The following is a 22,091-nucleotide window of genomic DNA, read 5'->3' on the forward strand; positions in this document are numbered from 1 at the left end:
ATGTCAACAATTTTTTTGATTTCGTCCCCTAAATCATGGAGCCCTCCTTTAAGAACAAGTCCGTTTGGAGAAAAGCATCTGCAAATTGCATAAATGTATATTAACGAACTGCACAGACTCAGTAATTATAAACTAGACACAGGATAGCTGTGGGAAGTGTATTTTGGTTTACTGTACATAGTATTAGTATTGTTTGTCCTTCTGTCTGTGACCCTCATTGTCACCTCAGGCTTTCATAAATGACGTCAGTCAATCATTACTAGGCCACATTTCTGATTAAAACTCTATTTATATGTTTAATCCTGATTAAATGTCCTGAACAATATGGCGCTTCACAGAAAAGGCAGTTGATTGTGAAGAAAAGGTGATGAATGGATTTGATTCATTTGAAAGTGTGTCCCAAAAGTGTGTGAGTGTGTGTGTGTGTGTGTGTGTGTGTGTATGTGTGTGTGTGTGTGTGAGAGACTGTGTGTGTGTGTGTGTGACTGTGTGTGTGAGAGAGAGAGAGAGAGTGAGTGTGTGTGTGTGCGCGTGTTTGTGTGTCTGTTTGTCTGTGTGTGCGTGTGTGTGAGCGTGTGTTTGTTTGTTTGAGTGAGTGTGTGTTTTTGTGTGTGTGTGTGTGTGTGTGAGTGAAAGACAGAGAGAGAGAGTGTGTGTGTGTGAGAGAGAGAGAGAGAGAGAGTGTGTGTGTGCGTGTTTGTGTACATGTGTGGGTTAGTGTGTGTGTGTGTGTGTGTGTGTGTGTGTGTGAGAGAGAGTGTGTGTGCGTGTTTGTGTACATGTGTGTTTCTGTGTGTGTATGTGACTGTGTGTTTTTGTGTGGGTGAGTGTGTGTGTGTGTGTGTGTGTGTATGTGTTTTTGTGTGTGTGTGTGAGTGTCTGTCTGTGTGTGTGTGAGAGAGAGAGAGAGAGAGAGAGAGTGAGTGTGTGTGTGTGTGTGTGTGTGTGTGTGTGTGTGTGTGTGTGTGTGTGTGTGTGTGTGTGTGTGTGTGTGTGTGTGTGTGTGTGTGAGAGAATACCTTTCAGGATTCTCTTCAGGTCTGGTGAACACCTCAGTGATTTTCAGGCGTGCGTGTGTGTGTGTGTGTGTGTGTGTGTGTGAGAGAGAGAGTGTCTGTGTGTGTGTGTGTGTGTGTGTGTGTGTGAGAGAGTGTGTGTGTGTGTGTGTGTGTGTGTGTGTGTGTGTGTGTGTGTGTGAACACTTTCAGGATTCTCTTCAGGTCTGATGAACACCTCAGTGATTTTTCAGATGTGTGTGTGTGTTTCTGTGCGTGCGTGTGTGTGTGTGTGTGTGTGTGTGTGTGTGTGTGTGTGTGTGTGTGTGTGTGAGAGTGTGTAGTTCAGGTTGATTGATAATAAGTGTTTAATGAGAATGAGCAGAAATGCAGAAATAAGCAGTGATGATGTCAGAGTGATAATATGTGCTGAACTCGTTCGTTAGCTCTCATTATATCAGCTCGACTCACTGACGATCATACGCCGCTCACACACACTGTCCAGCTGTTCATCATCATAATAATGTGTTTCATACAAGTATTTAATAATAATAAGACATTTTATATATTGGTTTATAATAATGCTAACATGTTTTACGCGTACCAGAAACATGTTCAGGCAGTAAATGCTAACATGTTTTACGCGTACCAGAAACATGTTCAGGCAGTAACCAATCACAAATACTCGCGTTACTTTCTATAATTGTACTTTGAAAATTTTTATCGAAATTGAATTTGAAAAATGTACTTTTACTTTAAGTGATGTATCTGCACTTATCTTCCCTCCGTTTGTGATCATTAGTGGGGATTCACAATTTCAGAGGAACATTCATGATCTATATTTCGGTTGGATTTTAGAGTTAATAAAAATTTAACTAGTTGTGTAAAAAAGAGAAGCCGCCGCCTTGAAGTAAAGATACTCGCATCACATCAGGGGCCGGTTTCACAAAGCTATGTTAGACCGGTCTATAGTGTTAGACAAGTCTATAATGTGATATGTAATATGTAAATATGATCTATAATCATAGACTAGTCTAATGCAAGTTAGACTGTTTCACAAAAATAAAGACTGACTTCATTTAGACCAAAAACATTAGACACCTCTTACCCCAGGCTAACTCAGGTCTAAGACTCTGTTACCTTGGCAACCAGCAGTAACAATCAGTTACATTACAAACAGCCAAAAGAAAAGGGGAAACGGCTCATAATTTAAACATTTCTTCTTGTTACTACATTCGCCTACTCGATCCGCCATGTTTTTTGTTTTGAAAAGTGTCTTATTTGACCCAGAATGCATTGCAGTGTAGTCCTACTTAAGATAGTCAGAGTCTTCAGTGCTTTGTGCAACGGTCTGATTTAGATGTCTATCTGAAGTCTGACTATCTACTATATCTAAGCCACAGTCAAAGTCTATCTGTGTGAAACCGGCCCCAGATGTCATCGTGATGATCGTGACTGTTAATCTACAGTAGTGGATCAAAACGTTCATCAGAGTTATACATGAGTTTTGAACAATACCCGTTCTTGTCTTAGATTAACTTTTTTGTCACTTCACATATCTGCCAACTTTTGAGTTTAGTTATTGTCATAAGCGTATTGTGATTGTCAAAACATTTTAGGAACTAAACTGAATTTTATTAGGTTTAGTGACAATATGTTACAATGTTTACATGGTACAGTTTCTGGTAAGCTACGTTTATTTTATTATTGCTTGACACAAATTTCAATTAAATTCAATTTCTTGTGATTTTGATTTAATATTGACTCATTTGGATAAATATTAGGTACACAAGATAAGCGTTCATTTTTCTCAGCTATTGCTGTAAACACAGACAGCCCTATCAGCTGGCAGTATTATTTAAGGTTATAAATAGACTAACTCAAATTAAATATAATGCGTTTTTTTATTTTATTATAATAACAACTTTATTAAAAGTAAAATAAAATGTCAAGTTTAAATATAATAAATATGTAATATAATACACATATTTAGCAAAATACTCTCTATAGCTCTATTTTTCTAGCCAGCTGCTAGCCCATATTATGGTCATTAAAGGGCTTTCCTGAGGGAAATGTTATGTGATAATAGTTCTCCAGCTGTTTTATTGACCTCTTTCTGCGGATGAAAAACACTGATTGATCGATATCATGTATGAGGAATATATATTTGGGTAAGTTGTACTGTATCTTTCAACAGTGTTCGTGTTTATTTACTATTAGCTAGTAGAGATGATCGGGTCACGAGCCGCTAGCGATCTGTCGCGTCACATTTACAAGCGCCAAAACGGTATTTATTGTTTGAATTTCGTAATAAAATTGACAGAATCTGAGAGCTGTCATAAGTAACCTGCTCCGTCTCTGTCGGTCTCCGTGTCCTCTTTGCTTCTGTGCGTGAGAAAGTGGATGTGTGGCGTGAGAGCGTGTGGAAAGTGTCAATCGCGTGAGTCTCACAGTGAATGCGTGAGTGTTGGCAGCTCTGACTTCAAATGTTGACTAGTTAGTGTTGTTGTGAGTGAATCTGCACTCTGTGTTTTCATTACTCAGGTTCCTGAAGTCAGAACTTCCTGAGCCACTTCCTGTTGACCCGCCTGGTGCATTCTGGGAAGGATTGTGGTTCTCGTCCTGGATCTGCGCAGCACGTGAGTGGAAAAACACACGCCGAACATCTCCGGTAAAAATAAGTTACCTGAAGCTAGACTTAATCTGCAGATCTAGAATGCAGAGATTCTGGAATAAATCAGAGGTTAGAGGAATCTGGCCTGGAGCGAGACTGATATGAACACCGCAGAGAAATGAGCTTCGTCCTCAGTGTGTCTGTCTCGGTTTACAGCACAAATATTTCAAATGATTAAATCAAGATACATTTACTGGAGAAGAAGCAAAATGACTGAAGATGTTAAGACTTGTTTACTGAAAAAATGATCATAACTGAGTTTATGCTTAAAACAAGAACAGAATATCACAATAATCCTAATTCACAGGGAAAACAAGATTATTATTATTATTATTATTATTATTTTTTTTAAGCATAAACTCACATGATTTCTTCAGAAAACAAGTTTTAATATCTTTAATGCAATAGACCTGCCAACTGTAATGTGTTTCTTTGATATTCATTTTCTGACTAACTTTTCATTAGATTTATGTAATGCAGTGTTTATTTAACTGAACAGTATTTGAAGGCTCTATATACACACACACACACACACACACACACACACACACACACACACACACACACACACACACACACACACACACACACACACACACACGCTGATGAGCCCAGTTGCCACAGTTGAAGTGAATATCGTTGATAATTTTCTGACAAGGCAACATATTAATATAGCATACAGCATTATCATTTATACGCAGCTAAAGGATGCCATGAAAAAAATGTATCACAAAATGAATTTTAATTTTGACATATTTATGTGTATATACTGTATAAATGCATTCATTTTGACATATATATTGGGGGAAATGTAAATGTCTTGAAAATACAAAAAATATTAATGGTCTTAAGAAAAATGTATTTTCTTTTCTTTTCTTTTCTTTTCTTTTCTTTTCTTTTCTTTTCTTTTCTTTTCTTTTCTTTTCTTTTCTTTTCTTTTGTGATGTGAGATGCGACCTGCACATGTTCTTGACAGGTTTGATGCGATTCACCCAGTGACTCAGCTGGGAAATATGAGATTGTGGATGACTAAAGTTGCTTAATAAATAACATGCATGTATGACATGGAGCTGGTAAATAACCTAAATTATCAAATTATTACCTGTTGAAAAGCGTTGCGCTGCTTCAGATTTCTGTGGAAACGGTCATACATTTTATTTTTCAGAATTCTATGCTGAATAGAACGTTCAAAAGAATTTATCTGAAATAGAATCTTTGGTAACATTAAACTATCGCTACCATTCAAAAGTTTGGGATCATTTAGGTTTTTTTTTTGGAAAGAAATGAAAGAAAGTAATACTTTTATTCAGCATGGATGCATTAAATTGGTCAAAAGTGACAGTAAAGACATTTATAATGTTACAAAAGATTCTATTTTAAGTAAATGCAGAAGTAATGATGCTGAAAATTCAGCTTTGCATTACAAGAATAAATTAGATTTTAAAATATATTCAAATAGAAAACAGATATTTTAAATTGTAATAATATTTAACAATATTAAAGTTTTCTTTTCTCTTAATCAAATAAATACAGTCTTGGTGAGCAGAAGAGACTCCTTTTAAAAACATTACAAATCTTATCGATCCAAAACTTTTGAACGGCAGCGTTATATATATGTGATGCGATCTGGGAAAACCCACCACATGGTGAAATTTTACCTATTACAGGTTTTGATATCATATGGATGCTGGTATCAAGCCCTTTCCAAATCTGTTTTTATTTTTATCGTAGCTTGTTGGTAGCAGAAGTTATGTTTATCTGAAGTCGGCCGATCTCTATGATTTTCTGGAATGGAATTTTGAGAAAAACAGGTTTAAATAACTGTCACCGTTGAGACGCGTCCATCTCGCGATTGTTATGAAACTGCGTGACGTTATAGTTTAAACAGGATTGGCGCGAAATGCGCACTATACACATTCACTGTACATGTATGTGGTTTATTTTAAAGGTAAACTATCTTTGTAGTGTTACGAGACGGACAGGTGTATGGGATATACGGCGATTGTTTTTTAGTTTTTTTACCTCTGCCGGGCGTTAATGGTCGCATAGAATGCATTAGAGAAAGAGAGTATTTTCAGCTTGACACTATAAATCGCTGTTTTTCTGCACTAAACAAGGGAATTTTGCCAAGATATTTTCAGAGATGAGAGAAAAGATGTTATAGAATAATAATTTAATGGAAAAAATTTTTTGACAAAAAAACTGACATTCAAACTATTTTGGAATTTACTGAAAACGGCCCAGCGCGACATCCGACGGGTTTTCCCAGATCGCATCACATATATATAACACTGATGAGACCATGTCAAAATTAATGCATTCATTTTTTTCCATTTTTTTCATGGCATCCTTTAGCTGCGTTACATTAACTGATCATGCTTTATGTCATATTAATATGTTGCCTTGTCAGAAAATGATCAACAATATTCTCTTTAATGGTTATCAAATGGTCTTAAAAATAGGCTTAAGAAAAATGTAATTACTTTTCCTTTCTTTTCTGATGTGAGACGCGACTTGCACATGTTCTTGACAGGTTTGATGTGATTCGCCCAGTGACTCAGCTGGGAAATATGAGATTATGGATGACTAAAGTTTCTTAATAAATAACATGCATGTATGGAGGTGATTAATAACCTGTTGATTTCAGCAACCACACAAACCCTCTCATGTTCTGCTTTTAATTAAACGGGACGTTTCTGTGTTTAAAGCCCGTCGGTGTTTAACTCTTTCTTCTGGAGGATCTCTAACTCTTCCTCTCACTTCCTCCAGTCGGTTCGATCGTCCTGAAAAGGAAATGATGAATTCTTTGAATGATTTCCGTGCGACGAGCTCCGTGTGTGTGTGTGTGTGTGTGTGTGTGTGTGTGTGTGTGTGTGTGTGTGTGTTTATAATGCTTCACTACCAGAGGAAGTGCTCATGCGTCTCTTCACGAGAAGATTCCTGCTTGTTTGTTGCATATCTAACATGTTTTTGCCGCTGGCACACATTATTGTTTGACAACGCTGATTCGAGGAGGCATTTCTTTTGTGTGATTAATCATTGATGGCACTTCCTCTAGCAAATGACCTTTGGGAAGCGTTTGCCCATAATGTTAACGTCATATACATATATATATATATATATATATATATATATATAAACTAACCTTTATTGTGTCAAGCTCAACATTTACTAACACATTTTAATATTCGATATTATTTATTACACTGTGAGCTAACGTGAACATGAACATTTTTATTAACTAACATTAACAAAGGTTAAATAATGCTGCAAAATATATTTAGTCATTGTTAGTTCATGTTATTGTAAAGCGTTACCAAAAAATCATTGCATTTTTAGTTACATTTAAGGATATTTTACCTTTAACATTCTCATTACTGTAATGTGTGTTTCTCATCATTCTCAGCTGTGACTTTTGTATTTAAATCAAAATAACAAAATACTATTTACTATCTATTTTATACTGATACTATATATAAATATACTATAAAATACACAAAAAAAACCCCACAAATAATATTAATAAATAAAATGATATATATATATATATATACAGAGCTGTCACTAACAATCATTTTAGTAATAGAGAGTAATTGGTCGATTATTTTGACGATTAATCGAGTAATCTGATAATTTGTTGGTAATACATATAGACTTAAGTGAACAATAACCAGTCACATTACTTAAAATACATAGGTATAATAAAAGTTGGCAATAAAAATTGGTTCAGATAAAGTATCAAAAATGATTTTATTGAACAACACTGTTAAAATACATAATGTAATATACATAATATAAACATAATCAACTTATGTACATGATGTATTATAATAAATGCCTGCAGAGGGCGCCAGCGAACTGGTGATTGTTGTTACACTTTACAGCAGATCAAATCCTGGTTTAATATCGACCAAACATTTCATTCAGATGATCCCTTAACCTTTAAGGAGAGACGCGGCCGGCAAAAACATAGTTGTTTTTTTACTGGTCAATTTTGAGATTTTTGGATATTTGTCTTCAATAACGTCTTCTTTCAGACTTGTGTTGAAAAAAAGTCAGAAATACACATTTAGGTCTTTATTTTACTACACTTTGTCTGTTTGCGTCTGTAGATTTCTCATAAATTCAACAAAAGTTGTCGTTCTTAATCAACATGCTGCTCCCTGTCATCACACACACCGCTGGAAAGCTCTCTCTCTCCTGTACAATGCTGTCGGATCCAAATATGCTCATTTCCTTTTAATCAGCAACTAATCTTGAAAGTAAAAGGGCTGAATGCGCAATCTCATTGGCTGATGATAAATCTTTAAAGCCTGTTTTCTCAAAATGACTTTTCTCTCTGAAATCTCCACTTCAGTAGCACCGATATACACCAAACTCTCCAGTCTTGCACCTAGTTATATTATGAAGACATTTACAGAGGGATTTGCAAATATATTATTCCTAGCCTGATTTATATAACATTTTATTCCAAAAAACATGGCGAAAATCATTTTTTTAAGGCTATTGACAGTATATTCTGATTTACAGGATAACAAAAGTAGATATCCATAAATCCCTCTGTCATTTTTTCCCCATCTAATATGTGAACTCAATGAAAAAATTATTTTTAACCTGGCTTTATCCAATACTCAGATTTAGTTTTTTTAAATATATGCAAATTAGCACATATATTGCCTGATTTGCATATTTAAACATTAAATTACAGAAAACTTGTAATACATTTTTTTTTCTCATCTTAATGTAGGTAATCAACTGGGAAAGATTCATGGTGATATCTGCTAGTTAAAAATGTTACCCTATTCACCTGTAGTGTCTCGCCTTAAACGTTTTGCATAAGCGTCTCTCATTTCATTTATCTATTTATACAGCACATTTAATGCAGCAGATGTTGCCCACAGTGCTTCACAATCATTAGAACACACAAAAATAAGAGTACAGAGAGAGAAATAATAAATAAACCGTATGAAACTGTTGAGGATCATGTCTGTAATTCCTATTTCTTTGTCCTTCATGTGTCCTTCCGTCTCGGATTGTGCCGGTCTGTTTAATAAGAAATAATAATTGGTGTGAGTCATAAGTAGGACACCTCGCAGCTTTATTTTAAAGGAAGAGCTTCTGTGTGATGAATACTGAATATTTCTTCTATTATCCATATGCTGCTGTTGAAATCTTCCCGAACTGAATCATTTATACTGAGATTGAGTTCATGGATGTGAAACGGCAGATCCCGGATATTTTACATTCCGTGGTTCAGAATTTGATGACTTGTTTTGCACAGACCAGGGTTATTATAGGAAACTAAAACCATAAAAAACATGTTTATTTCAGCTAGTTGCCAAAGTAGCATTTCACATTTCCATTTAATTTCACTTAATGTACTAATTTTTTTTTATATTTTATACTTATAATTTAACTTATAATTTAAGTCCATAGTTTTTATTCACTTTTATTTTTTACTTTTAGTACTTTTATTTTCAACTAGTAAAAAACTAAAACTAAAATGAAAACATAAAATATAAAATAATAGTCATTTTCACAAATTAAATATTAATTTATAAATAAAATAAAATAATTATTAAATAAATAAGAATGTTTCTAGTAATAATAACCAAACCCAACTTATAACTTTTTTTGAGTCATTCATTCATGAATTTAGGAAATGTACCCACTAAACATATTTGTATGATATTAATAATATTATTATTGCGGTAATAATAATAAAAAAATATTATTATTATTATGATCTTATAATTATTTTATTATAATAATTATATTATAAATAATGGCTTATTTATTATTACTAATGGTAATATTAATAATGCTTTATTATTATTATTATTATTATTAATAAAGGTCAGCGTTATTATTAAACCATGTGTGAATAATAATAATAATAATAATACATTATTATTAAATTATAATAAATGGCAAATTGATTATTTACCCATGTGTGATTATTCTTATAAAGGGCAAAATGATTAATAACCCCATGTGTGAATAATAATAATAATAATAATAATACATTATTATTAAATTATAATAAATGGCAAATTGATTATTTACCCATGTGTGATTATTCTTATAAAGGGCAAAATGATTAATAACCCCATGTGTGAATAATAATAATAATAATAATAAACTATCTAATTATTATTATTATTAACCCATGTGTGAATATGAGTAACTCGGATCATGTTTGGTCTCCAGACTCACGCTGAAGGAGTCGCTGATGCTGAAGGAGTCGTGGATGTTTTATGAAGGTCAGTGGATTCAGTCCAATCAGGATCTTCAGGCTGGACTCTGGAGAAACACCTGAGTAACACCTGAGATCTTCTGAGAAACAGCTGAGATCTTCTGGAGAAACAGCTGAGATCTTCTGGAGAAACAGCTGAGATCTTCTGGAGAAACAGCTGAGATCTTCTGGAGAAACAGCTGAGATCTTCTGGAGAAACAGCTGAGATCTTCTGGAGAAACAGCTGAGATCTTCTGAGAAACAGCTGAGATCTTCTGGAGAAACACCAGAGATCTTCTGAGAAACAGCTGAGTTCTTCTGGAGAAACACCTGAGATCTTCTGGAGAAACACCTGAGATCTTCTGAGAAACACTTGAGATATTCTGGAGAAACACTTGAGATCTTCTGGAGAAACACTTGAGATCTTCTGAGAAACACTTGAGATATTCTGGAGAAACAGCTGAGATCTTCTGAGAAGCACTTGAGATCTTCTGGAGAAACACCTGAGATCTTCTGGAGAAACACCTGAGATCTTCTGGAGAAACACTTGAGATCTTCTGAGAAACACTTGAGATATTCTGGAGAAACAGCTGAGATCTTCTGAGAAACACTTGAGATCTTCTGGAGAAACACCTGAGATCTTCTGGAGAAACACCTGAGATCTTCTGAGAAACACCTGAGATCTTCTTGAGAAACACCTGAGATCTTCTGAGAAACACCTGAGATCTTCTGAGAAACACTTGAGATCTTCTGGAGAAACACCTGAGAAACACCTGAGATCTTCTGGAGAAACATCTGAGATCTTCTGGAGAAACATCTGAGATCTTCTGGAGAAACACCTGAGATCTTCTGGAGAAACACCTGAAATCTTCTGGAGAAACATCTGAGATCTTCTGGAGAAACATCTGAGATCTTCTGAGAAATACCGGAGATCTTCTGAGAAACACCTGAGATCTTCTGGAGAAATATCTGAGATCTTCTGAGAAACACCTGAGATCTTCTGAGAAACACCTGAGATCTTCTGAGATCTTCTAAGATCTTCTGAGAAACACCTGAGATCTTCTGGAGAAACACCTGAGATCTTCTGAGAAACACCTGAGATCTTCTGAGAAACACCTGAGATCTTCTGAGATCTTCTAAGATCTTCTGAGAAACACCTGAGATCTTCTGAGAAACACCTGAGATCTTCTGAGAAACACCTCAGATCTTCTGAGAAATACCTGAGATCTTCTAAGATCTTCTGAGAAACACCTGAGATCTTCTGAGAAACACCTCAGATCTTCTGAGAAATACCTGAGATCTTCTGAGAAACACCTGAGATCTTCTGAGATACACCTGAGATCTTCTGCTCCTCAGGGCTCGCTGTCTCTGTGACACACAATGCAGTCGCTTCACTTTTATAAACCGGTTCAACTGAAGGTTGAAGTTGCTCAGATGCAAATGAACCATTCATTATTACACGAGTCCGTCGCTTCCTTCCCAGTGTTGACAATCTCACGCCGGAGAACTGGGACTGAGGAAGAGAAACTATGAAGAGTCGGACGATCATGAGTGTGTGTGTGTGTGTGTGTGTGTTGTTCTTCTGAAGGGCTCGTCTATGAACGTCTTTCCCGCACTGTGAGTGTGTGAGTGTGTTTCTGTCACGATGTGATGATCGAATGAATCTGGAGAGTCTCTCACTCTTACAACGAAAGGTTCAGTGGTTCTTGACTCAGTGAACTCGTTATGAAATGTCTTAAATGATTGCATAATACGCTAACACTTCAAATCCAGCGTTTACTGTTGCTTATGTCTATGTGGTGTTTTTTAATCTGCTTTAAGACAAACCATGTGTAAGTTCATAAGTCGACACCATTGCTGAGTATTTCCTCCCTAAAACTGCAGTGAACCAAAGACAGTCTCAAACACACGCTTTGAAATCGCTGGTGTTTCTGACGTCACAAACTACCTTGTAACCAATCAGATCAACGTGTGATCGTCAACCAGTGGATCTCTGAGCTGAGTGAGTGAGTGGAGGCGGAGCTCATTTGCATATTCATACTAAATGAGGCAAGGGTGTCGAGTTACATTCAAGATATTATAAGGCATGAAGAAGTTTTTTTTTTTTTCAAGGAAAAAACTTTAAAATATGTAATTTTGACTTTAAAGCCTTTGTGTGGTGCATTATATAGGTATTCATAATGTGCATTATATCTTTTCATAAATAATTGTATCCAAAGTTAAAATATAATATTTGCAGATCTGAAATTGCTTCTTTGTCATGTGTTTTAATGCTTTCTATGCAATGAATATACAAGTATTATAATGTATTATAACGGTGGGTACAGTTAATCATGAGATCATATAAAGTGCATAATTAATGCATTAAAATACATGATAATGCATTGTATATAAAGGCTTTAATATCCATAATAGGTTATTTAACAGGTTATTTGCATTTTTTCTATTTAATTCGTAACTAAAATAAGAAATTGAAATAAAACTAAATTATTTAATTAAAACTATATCCATAAGATGATCCCCCAGTTTTTTTTTTTTTGCCAGCGATGCAATAATAGAAGAACCATTTTTATTTCCCAAAGTGAGAAGTTCTTAAAAGGTCTTAATAATCTCAACTAAATAAGATGTTATAGGTTCCATATTTGTAACAGTTGCATGATGGGAAGCGCTATATGAAGCGCCTGACGGAACCCTTTAATGTTCTATAAAGAACCTTTCGTTCTAAGAGCGTGTCTGATGTCTGTCAGTCTTTCCGTTCTCATCTGGTTTATTCTGAGTCGAGCTGCAGAAAGAGTGTGTTTTTACTGGCACTTCATGAACCAATACGACCTAAACCTCTTTTCCTCCTCACAATCGACTCGTTTACTCGCATACATGGTCTTATTGTGAATGATCCATCATTCAGGTTCTCTCAAGGAAATCAAATGTGTGTCAAAGAAGTAGTAAATTACAACAGCATGCACTCGATTTTTTTTTTGTTGGTTCTTTCAACCCATGTTTGGGTCAAATATGGACGAACCCAACCATTGGGTTCAAAAAATGAATTAAAATTTTTAAAGGGGTGGTATAATGCCCTTTTCACAAGATGTAAAATAAGTCTCTGATGTCCCCAGAGTGTGTGTGAAGTTTTAGCTCAAAATACCCCACAGATATTTTTATATAGCATGTTAAAATTGTCACTTTTTGAGTGTGAGCAAAAACGCACCATTTTTGTGTCTGTCACTTTAAATGCAAATGAGCTGCTGCTCCCGGCACAGGGGGCGGAGCTTCAACAGCTTGTGTCCTTTTACCTCACTGCAGGGTAACATGTACAGGGTGGGCCATTTATATGGATACACCGTAATAACATGGGAATGGTTGGTGATATTAAAGTCCTGTTTGTGGCACATTAGTATATGTGAGGGGGCAAACTCCTCAAGATGGGTGGTGACCATGGTGGCCATTTAGAAGTCGGCCATCTTGGATACAACTTTTGTTTTTTTCAATAGGAAGAGGGCCATGTGACACATCAAACTTATTAATGTCACAAGAAAAACAGTGGTGTGCTTGGTTTCAACGTATCTTTATTCGTTCATGAGTTATTTACATGATGTGTCACATGGCCCTCTTCCTATTGAAAAAACAAAAGTTGTATCCAAGATGGCCGACTTCTAAATGGCCACCATGGTCACCACCCATCTTGAGGAGTTTGCCCCCTCACATATACTAATGTGCCACAAACAGGACTTTAATATCACCAACCATTCCCATGTTATTACGGTGTATCCATATAAATGGCCCACCCTGTAGAAGCAACAGGACATTTCTGAATGGTTAGTTGATGAGTTTATGTAGCTGATGTGTAGTTATCTTCTAGTCATCGATTAGCATATTCTGTCTTGATAATCTATAAATGGCGTTTCAGGGGGCGGGGTTTATGTAAATTCTAGGGTTGGTGATGTCACTAACCCGGGAGGAATGTGGTGTAGTCTCTACCAGCCGTTTGTTGAAGTCCTTAAAAAGCGATTTAAAAAAAAGCAAATATCTCCCTTTGCTTTGAACTTTGAGCGTTGTAACTTTGCAGATGTTGTTTATGCTCAAACTGCAACATTACACACTAACTACAGTTAGAAAAGTCAAATCATAATCAACCAGCCCACAAGCGGTTGTTTTTGTCCATATTTGACCCAAACTTGGGTTGAAACAACCCAGCATTTTTTAGAGTGTATCATTTAGACTTTGCTTTTTCACAACGGCTGTATGATCGAATGCACCAAATGTTCTGTTGATAGTTGCATTTATTAATATTAATAACTGGAGTAATCAGTTCTTCCACTAAGCTGTGACTACAGAAACTTGCATCTGAGTTTGATTGACAGCCACTTCCAACAGGCTCGTCCAATCAGGATTCAGGTTCTGATAACAGCTATGAAAACAGCTCATTTGTTTATGAAAGTACATTCAAATTAATAGAAAGAAAGGTATGATTTTCTGAATCATATCAAAGCTGTTACAGAGCGATTATTGAAGCTGCATTATTGATGATATCGTCTTCTGATTGAGATTAATCTCTAGACGAATCCTTCCAACAATCCATGATGCTTCGTTTCACTGAGAAACACGAGCTGAGAGTGACTGAAGCTGTTACGCACATATCCAAAGGATTTTTATTGTATTACACACATGATTCAAAGGAAATGTACAGTTTTTTTAAAGGTTAAAATTATAATTCACTTAAAATTGTGATTATTTTCTCACCCTCGTGTCCTTCCAAACCCAAGTGTGTATAAAGTCTCAGTGTCGATGTTTGTATGAAAGTCTAAGTGAAAGAAACCAGGTGAATCTTGGAAGCTAAATAATCTTTCATAACTTAACGCCTAAAATAAGAATAATAATGTCAGCACGTGTTTCTTCTGCTGTCGCCTTATTGTGTCGTATGATCGTTTATTGAATTTTTTTAATTTTTCAGAAACCATGCTTTAAGCATAACTGATTCAGGCCTCGTGAGTGTGATATTAATGTAGGTGTTATTGAATATTGTGCACCGCTGATGTCTCATTTGTTGTTGTTGAAGTGCTGAAGTCATGAGGTTTATGTTCACGTTTCAGAAGCTCTTAAAACAACTTGCACTAAAAAAAGAGAGATATCAAAATCTAAATGCTTCTATGACTGATGATCTCACATATGAAATGCACTTTAGCAAGTATGATTTTTAATGCAGATGACAGGTTAATCTCACAATCCAGATCATATTGCATTCAAAATGTAAAAAATCAAGTGAATCAATAGCCTATTTTTGGAACTATTATTATTATTATTTATTATTAAAAGTGTATATATGTGTATATATATATATATATATATATATATATATATATATATATATATATATATACACACACATATATTATTTATTTATTTATTTTTAGTTTGATATATATTATTAATTATATTTAATGTAATTCTTTAGTTTATATATATATATATATATATATATATATACATATATATATCTTAAGTTAAGCATTAAGTATTGTTGTGGTGTCTTTAATAATGAAATACAAACCGCGAGTACAGTGAAATGTGCTTCATTAAAATAACGTCTCAAAGTAGAAATAATTTTTTTATGTTCCTCTTTTCTTTGTATTTTGCGGTTTAATGTCACCTCGCCATGTTTTTGTGAGATTCACCCGTACACTTTGTTCATACTTGACATTTGCTGTTATTAAAATGAGTTCAGGCAGAATGAAAGACACATGAATTCACATCATAAAATAAAATACATGTGATTTGTAGGTTTTATTTTCACAATTTCCTGCAATAAAACATCATGGGATATGAAATCTAACTGTTCAGTGTTTAAACATCAAAATGCATATTTTTATGTATCCATATGTGACTTTCTGGAATATTTTACCAAAGCTTACAAACTTTAAATCAACCTTTATAAGAATTATGCATCGTCACTGAATTATGGGGAGAATGAATATGTTCAATGTTTTTTCTCACAGAAGTCATTTAATGTGCTTTATTTTGTAGACTTCAGTCATTATTACCCATGAGCCTCTTTCTCTGAGCCAATTCACATGCAATAACTGGTAAATATACCAACACTTGTTGTTGTTGATGTTGTTGTTGTTGTTTTTCTCTGTGATGGAAAAAGTAAAGCCTCAATGGTCCTGTCTGAATATATAAACATTTGCAATAATGATAATAAAGACATGTACTGTTTCTTTAAGAAGCGTGTCCTCTGTTGCTCAATCTGCGCGGCGCTCGCTTTCTGTGTAATTAATTCGCAATAAAAGTTATTGTTTTTCATGCAATTTTGTGAGTACTTCATACCTCACTTTGACAAAATGTATTTTTCAACCTAGTGATGTTTAATAAGCGAAACGTGTGGGAAAAAAATCTTAATATAACCTTATAAACCTTGATATAAACCCCAAAATAAACATGTCACCTTCATTTATTCCCTCATGTTGTACCAATCCAAACTTTATTTTCTTTCATCTTTAAAACAAACTCCAATTATATTTTTGTTTACAAACATTAATATTTAAATTAATATTTTTGCAAAACCCTAAAAATAATTTTAAAACAATGATTAAAAAAAAAAGGTTGCCAGAACTTTACCGTAAAAAAATACAGTAGCAACAGTTTTACAGCCTAGACTTAAATGTAATCTAACAATATATATTTCATTAAATGAAATAATGTAAATATACCAAATTACTAAATCTTCATAAAATATTGACAACTACTTTAAAACCACAGATGATGAAGAGAAACCAACGTAGTAGTTTCCACAATCTGAGAGAAATATCAATATATAGACACAAATATATGGTAACACACAATAGTAAAATAATGCAACAAACATCCATTAAACAACATACAACCCTAATGTACATAACTGAAGAAAATATGTTTCTTGCCGGATGTAGCATTTTCCAAAAACGGTAGGCTACGTTTAAAGGGGTCATATAATGCCATTTTGTACAAGCTAATATGATTCTTTAGGGTCTAAATTAAAAGTTTGTAATATACTTTAATTAAAAATTCTCATTAGTATTGTAAGAAAACACTCATTTTACCTGTTCAAAAACAGCTCTGTTTTCAGCACGCCGTTTAAGTGCATGTGTCTTTAAATGATAATGAGCTTTGCTCACCCCGCCCCTCTGCTCTGTGCGTACACCGTTTGTAACACAATAACCATAACGCGTTGTTCATTATAAACGTGGGATTATGAATTATATTGAGAACGTCGTACATAGAAAACATGCCGTAATGTACCCTGAGTGTAAACAGCCGCATTCATCGTGAAGCGTGCAGCATGCGATTTGCAAAGATAAATATTAATATAAAGGTTAATAAAACGTTACACTCACTTCTTCTTCTGGAGGTGCAGCAGGAACACGAATAGTTGGTACCGATCCTTTTTTCAGGAGCAGCTTCTTAGCAAAACCAGCTTTATACTGACCCTCGTTTGTAAAGCAGTCTGGTGTGAGAAATGATTCGCGCAAACATGAAAGCATTGACGTTGATCGTGGGGAATATTCCCTTCGAAAACACACTCAGCCACTGCGTCTTCAGCGGTTCGGATTTAGGAACATCAACATGATGCTGTGTTCCTTATTACACCCAAGAACAGAACACCACAATCACTCAGACGCCATTCTGCTCATAGACAGTGCTCCAGCGTATCAACAATGACTATGATTGAACTATGACTACCTCACGAGCGAGGGCGGGTCTGTGTTGAAACGCTGCTGTCAATCAACAATCGTGGGAGGGGCGTCTGACCGTGTGAACGACTGACCTAGGTCGAACGGCTTGATTCGAGACAGGGGAAAACATATAAGAAGATTAAAAAAAAACACTGGATGGATTTTTATCATTTTATGATGGTTGTGTACAGGCACTGCCAACACACACTTCAGTACAATCAACTTGTAAAAGTGCATGTACCATTATATGACCCCTTTAACAAAATTTCACTGTAAAATTACATGAAATGTCTCAGATTTATACAGCTTAACAGATTACGGTAACTTACCCTTTACATATTTTTACCATAAATAAAAGAAGCACCATTAAAGTATCCCAGCAATAATCCATATATAGTATTTTCCTGTGCTTTTATGGTTCATTTTTGAAGGTTGACCATGTAAATCATCATCAACATTCTGACTGACCTTTGTGTTTCACAGGAGACAGAAAGACATGCAGGTTTGTAATTTCATTTAGTCTGCGTATTGTGGATTATTGTGCATTGTTTATTCATATATTGCCCCTTATATTATGTTACTGTTTCTAATGCCCTTCATCTTTCTTGAGAGGAATGGACAAAATAAGAATTGCATTGTGCTGTAGTAAAGTACAGCTGAAAAAAAAGAGAGATCTTGAATCTAATGAATAAACGTGTGTAAATAATGGCAAAATGTTCATTTTTGGGCTGAATTGACTGTTCGCAAAGACCCGCCCCCTTTAGTTACTGTTGCTATGTCCGACAAGCCACACCACTCTCACACACACACCTTGGGCCCTATTTTAACGATCTGAAACGCAAGTGTCAAAGCGCACAGCGCAAGTAACTTTGTGGGTGGGTCTCGGCACTGTTGCTATTTTCCCGGCGGGATAAATGACTCTTGCGCCTGGCGCAAATCTAAAATGTGTTGGTCTGAAGTAGCTTCATTATTCATAGGTGTGGTTTGGGCGTAACGTGAAATAAACCAATCAGAGCGACATCTCACATTCCCTTTAAGAGCAGGCGCGCTTGTTCTAAAGCAGATTCCTATTATAACGGCGGATTTGCCAGGCGCGCGCCAGGAGCGGTTCACAGCCAAGGAGAGCAACCATCTCGTCAGGGACGTTGGGGATGGAGAAACGCACCCAAATTAACTTAAAAAGGCGTATGATAATTTGGGTAAATGTGTAAGCTATATGTATGCTTTTATAATAAATGATCTATCTATCTATCTACCTATCTATCTATCTATCTATCTATCTATCTATCTATCTATCGTAATAATGTATGATTTGCAAAAATGAAAACTGCTGCTTCTGTGTAGATGAGAGAATCAAAGTGTATGCGCGTTGTGCACACGCTACATTGATTATGGCCAAGCATGCGCCCTTAAAATAGCATATGAATAACATGCGTTGCGCGCCACTGACTTTAAACTATTTTTTCCTGGTTAGTGGCGCAATTGTTTTCTAATCCTGCAAAATAGCATGAAGGAACGTTTGCGCCGGAACACGCCTCCTCTTTGCGCTGAACCGCCCCGGGGAGCGCAAGTTCATTCCCTAGTTTAGCGACGTGCGTCTGTGGAGGGAAAAGCGCGCTTTGTGCGGGTGCAAACTAGGAATGATACATGCGTCCGTGTACAAAGTCAATTGCGCTGGGTGCAAGATAGGGCACCTTGGGTGTTTCTCAATATGCGTTCTTCAGCGATCTTGCGTCGATAGGCTTGTTCGACTTGAACCGGCGCTGCACAGACCGATTGGTGAATGACATCAAAGTACCGCGAGAGCGAATAGAAAGTAGACTGCTCCTTATGCTTTTGAATTGCTCTCGCGGTACTTTGATGTCATAAACCGATCGGTCTGTGCAGCGCCGGTTCAAGTCGAACAAGCCTCTTGTGTTCTCGTTTTACGTCATCATTAACCGTCGAAGTTCAGACCCAATTCTCAAGAACGCAAGTACAGAGGACGCATGAAAGAACCCGGATGTGTTCTTGATACCGAGGATGCATCGAATGCAGACTTGAGCTAGTACTCGCCTGGTGTCCCAGAAGTCATTGCGGCCGGTTCCGAGTTCGTTCTTCCAAGGAAGCTTCTCTGCACAAGTCCGTTCTCTGCGTTCTTGGAATTGAGAAACAGCCCATGTTCTCACACAGTGAAACACACATCGCGGAGCAGAGAGGACACTGACAACACACTGACACACAGGACAGACCAGGTTACTTTTGATATGAAACAAAGTCTCAACTTTCAAATTTGGTCATTTTTGAAAGAAATTTAAACAATAAATACCGTTTTGTGGCTCTTTAATGTGTCGTGAGACTCGTGACAGATCGCTCAGTAAAAGCGGCTCGAGCACCGATCATCTCTTCCTTCTAGTTCATTTATAGCATCAAATAAACATGAAAGAACATCAGAAGGAGTGTTGTTTTAACCGCGGAAAGACGTCAGTAACGTTACACTCCGTTTTTCAAGTTCAAATCCTCGACGTTAATCCTTGACTGCTTTGTCGGACTAAAATGGCGGATGGCGGGTTATGATTGGTCAGATCGCCTGTCAATCAAACTCCATGCGAAGGGTCAATTCTGTCTTTAAGATGTTGTTTTTCCTCTAAAGAGATGTTGTGTGTGTGTGTGTGTGTGTGTGTTTGATGATTCTGTCAGTGTTTGCAGGCCTTGGGCCGATGCCTGTAAATGTCAATCCCCTGACCTCCAGGCTTCAGCGTGTCACAGATTCTCTCTCTCTCCGTGTGTGTGTGTGTGTGTGTGTTTGGTTGCAGGACGACGCCGTCAGCTCACTGTGTCTGTCTGACATTATTTATGTCTCATGCTGTGAGAGACTGTCTGATGTTTCTTCCAAAACCCAGATGATGACGACTGGAAGATGAATATCGCTCAGTTTCGCTCAAAGCAAATCTCTCGTTTTGCTTTTACAGGTTAAAAATCTGTGTGTGATAACCATGGTGCCGGTCTAATAGTCTGATCAGAAATAGATTTGACGCTATTTTACCAACAGTAACACAATGAAAAACAAACAAATCAGGTTAAAACGGTAAACCTTTAATATTCTCACATTACAAAAAACTTGATTTTTAAATCAATTGTTTTTCAACACTTTTCTGTTTAAAATGTTTATAGTCCCCCTGAGGTGAAAATCCAGCTTTTATTGTTGTTTATGTGTCTATGTGGTGTTTTTAATATGCTTTAACACAAAGCATGTGTAAATTCATAAGTCGACACCATTGCTGAGTATTTCCTCCTTAAAACTGCAGTGAACCAAAGACAGTCTCAAAAACACGCTTTGAAATCGCTGGTGTTTCTGACGTCACAAACTACCTTGTAACCAATCAGATCAACGTGTGATCGTCAACCAGTGGATCTCTGAGCTGAGTGAGTGAGTGGAGGCGGGGCTCATTTGCATATTCATAGAACCACGCATACTAAATGAGGCAAGAGTGTGGAGTTACATTCAAGATATTTTAAGGCATGAAGAATTTTAATTTTCAAGGAAAAAACGTTTAAATATGTAATTTTGGTGATCAAAGATGAGTTTTAAGGGACAAAAGTATTGACTGCAGGGGGACTTTAAGGTTACTTTTTATTTTGATAGTCCACTTTAGACATTCTACTAACTAACTTTGCAACTACATGTCAACTAACTAACTCTCATTAGAGTATTAGTAGACTGTTAGGGTTAGAATAAGTTGACATGTACTTGCAAACTTACTTATAGTGAGTAAAATGTATGTTTAGAGCATCAGAATGAAGTGTTAGCAGATAAAGACTAAGATTAAGACAGTCCACTAATACTCTAATGACTGATAGTTGACATGTAGTTATAGTTATGTCTAAATCGGGCTATTGAAATAAAGTATTACCAAAATCACAAATAGTAACAATAGTTTGTGAAAACAGTTAATTAAATGTTAAACATAGTTTAAAAAAATTATGTTCTGATGTTTTTTTTTAAACATGTGAGAAATATTAATATTAAAGGTTTACTATATTTTTTTTCATGACCATAAATGTGAAAAGGTCACACAATTTTAAGAAAAACACAATAGGTTAACCTTAGTATTTCCAACAACTCAAAAATAAAAAAAAAGGTCAAACTGACCCAAAACTCATCATATGAGGGTTAAAGTATAACTGTTGAAGCGTGGTTAGTGTTTACATATCAGTCTACAATCAATCAAAATATCAATATGAATGCAAACATTTCTCATCAAATGATCTGAGCAGCTCCACATTCATTTAACAGATTTTTACTCTTGCTGAACAATAAATATTCTTATTTCACTCTAAAAAAGATTTGGTTCAACAATAAATAAATAAATTACGACAGTTTGCATCAAAGTCTTTGAGTTATGACAACTAGTGAAATTGTGTTCAACCAACAAACTTTAAGTTGATTACTCAAAAAATTTTTTTAAATAATAATAATAATTTCAACATAATTGAGTGAT

This window comes from Rutilus rutilus, assembly GCF_951802725.1.
Source record: "Rutilus rutilus genome assembly, chromosome: 10".
Classification (NCBI taxonomy): Eukaryota; Metazoa; Chordata; class Actinopteri; order Cypriniformes; family Leuciscidae; genus Rutilus; species Rutilus rutilus.